Below are 2,500 nucleotides of genomic sequence, written 5' to 3' on the forward strand. Positions count from 1 at the left end.
AGTTTGTTGTTTGTTTGTTTGTTTTGTTTGTTTTGTTGTAATTGGGAATACTTTTTTTTTTTTCTTTCTTTTTTGAATGGTTGTGTGACTTTTGAGAAGCATTGTTTGTTATAAGAAAAGTTGAAAGTTTTTCATGCATTTATCAGGGCTACAATGATATATAAATTAAAATAATTGTAATGATAGTGATCACTTAAAAAAGAAGAACAAAAGGAAAATATAAAGGGATATATAGGTGTTCTGCATTTATGAAATAGTGTGGTGGCTAGAGGAAGAATACTTTTTTTTTCACCTTTTTTACAGAAGTTGTAGCCATTATAGACAAAACATCGCCACGCCTAGTAAGGAGATATTTTTCTGGGAAAGATGCGTATTTCCGCTCGTTTCGATGATGAATTACACAACAAAGCAGAGATGAAAGCATAACGCAATTGAGAGAAAGAGGAAGAACTTATCACAAAGTTAAGCTAGCTGGCTTTTTTTTTTCTTTCTGGCAAAATATGTCTGTAGGGGAAATGGATGCCATTAGTCGATGTTTGACTAAATTATTAATGCTTTTTTAAATGAGTTAAATATAGACTTTAGGAAAAAAGCAGAATAAGTGTGTAGAACAAAGAAAAGAAAAAACAGTGACTGAGATTTCATAGTGCATATATGTAAATTTATCTCACTAGATTGCATAGATTCTCTTTATTTAGCAACTGCCTGAGGGAAAGATAAAATAAGGGACAGAAAAATAGGGAATTATTGGTGGCCTCATTTTTGCTGATTGGATTTTTTAAGACACTCATTACAGGAAATCACTATTTTTATATATGTGAATTATATCATTATATTTTGGAGTATGCTCAGAATATATTTTTTATTTAAGCAATGCCTTGCCCTTTCCCCCTTTCCCCCTTCCTTGCTGATCATAGGTAGTATTTTCTGAGGTATGTACCCCTTTCTCTCTCTCTCTCTCTCTCTCTCTCTCTCTCCCTCTCTCTCACTTTCTCTTTCCCCTCCTCTCCCCACCCATCCCTACCTCCCCTCTTTCTTCACTATCTTGTAATGCCTTCTTTGTATTATTATTTTTTCTTTTATTTATGTTGTATTTATTTGCTTTTTTGTTTTTAATGTGTGTGTGCTGAACGATCAAGACACCTGTTTATGCGGCACAATCATTTTGAAGAAGAAAATGACAAAAAGGATTCTGTTCAATGTTTTGCATGATATCCATTCTGAGTACAAATGTTCCATTTTCTTTTTCTCTTTGTTTCCATTTCTCTCTTTCTCTCCTTTGTCTAACTCTCTCTCTCTTTCTCTCCTTTGTCTCTCTCTCTCTCTCTTTCTCTCCTTTGTCTCTCTCTCTCTCTTTCTCTCCTTTGTCTCTCTCTCTCTCTTTCTCTCCTTTGTCTAACTCACTCTCTCTCTCTCTCTCTCTCTCTCTCTCTCTCTCTCTCTCTCTCTCTCTCCTCTCTCTCTCTTTCTCTCCTTGCTCTCTCTCTCTCTCTCTCTCTCTCTCTCTCTCTCTCTCTCTCTCTCTCTCTCTCTCTCTCTCTCTCTCTCTCTCTTTCTCTCCTTTGTCTATCTCTCTCTCTCTCTCTTTCTCTCCTTTGTCTCTCTCTCTCTCTTTCTCTCCTTTGTCTCTCTCTCTCTCTCTCTCTCTCTCTCTCTCTCTCTCTCTCTCTCTCCTCACTGACCTTTGATTTATTTTTGTTTTTCAGTACATGTTCTTCTTTCCTCCTCTTTTATACAGCCACTGATAACTCTTCCTCTATATGACAGTCGCCCTCATTCCCCCATCACTACCTACTCTTTGTACAGTATTATAGCCGAAATGCTCTCCAGTTATACCAGTGAATGTTAACGTCGATTGTGCATACTTTGATATGAAGCTACCAATTTTTTTTTTTCTCTCTCTTTCTCTCTTTCTCTCTCTTTCTCTTTCTCTCTTTCTCTTTCTCTCTCTCTCTTTCTCTTTCTCTTTCTCTCTCTCTCTCTCTCTCTCTCTCTCTCTCTCTCTCTCTTCTCTCTCTCTCTCTCTTCTCTCTCTCTCTTCTCTCTCTCTTTCTCTCCTCTCTCTCTCTCTCTCTCTCTCTCTCTTTCTCTCTCTCTCTCTCTTCTCTCTCTCTCTCTCTCTCTCTCTCTCTCTCTCTCTCTCTCTCTCTCTTCTCTCTCCTCTCTCTCTCCCTCTCTCTTCTCTCTCTCTCTCTCTCTCTCTCTCTCTCTCTCTCTCTCTCTCTCTCTCTCTCTCTCTCTCTCTCTCTCTCTCTCTCTCTCTCTCTCTCTCTCTCTCTCTCTCTTCTCATATCTTGAGACATACAGTAAGGAATACATGAGGATAATTTGGCATTTGATTGGAGCTCGCTTGGATGATAAGTGTAACAGACTAAAAGAACTATTTACATGAAAGATAATATAGGAAAATATATATATATATATATGATGAGAAATTATGATTGTAGGGCAAGTGCTTAGAGACATTGTAGATTTTTTTATTGGGTAAATTGGAAATTTG

The sequence above is a fragment of the Penaeus japonicus genome, unplaced genomic scaffold (assembly GCF_977035675.1).
Source record: "Penaeus japonicus unplaced genomic scaffold, GWHDUDI00000001_assembly GWHDUDI00000002, whole genome shotgun sequence".
NCBI lineage: Eukaryota > Metazoa > Arthropoda > Malacostraca > Decapoda > Penaeidae > Penaeus > Penaeus japonicus.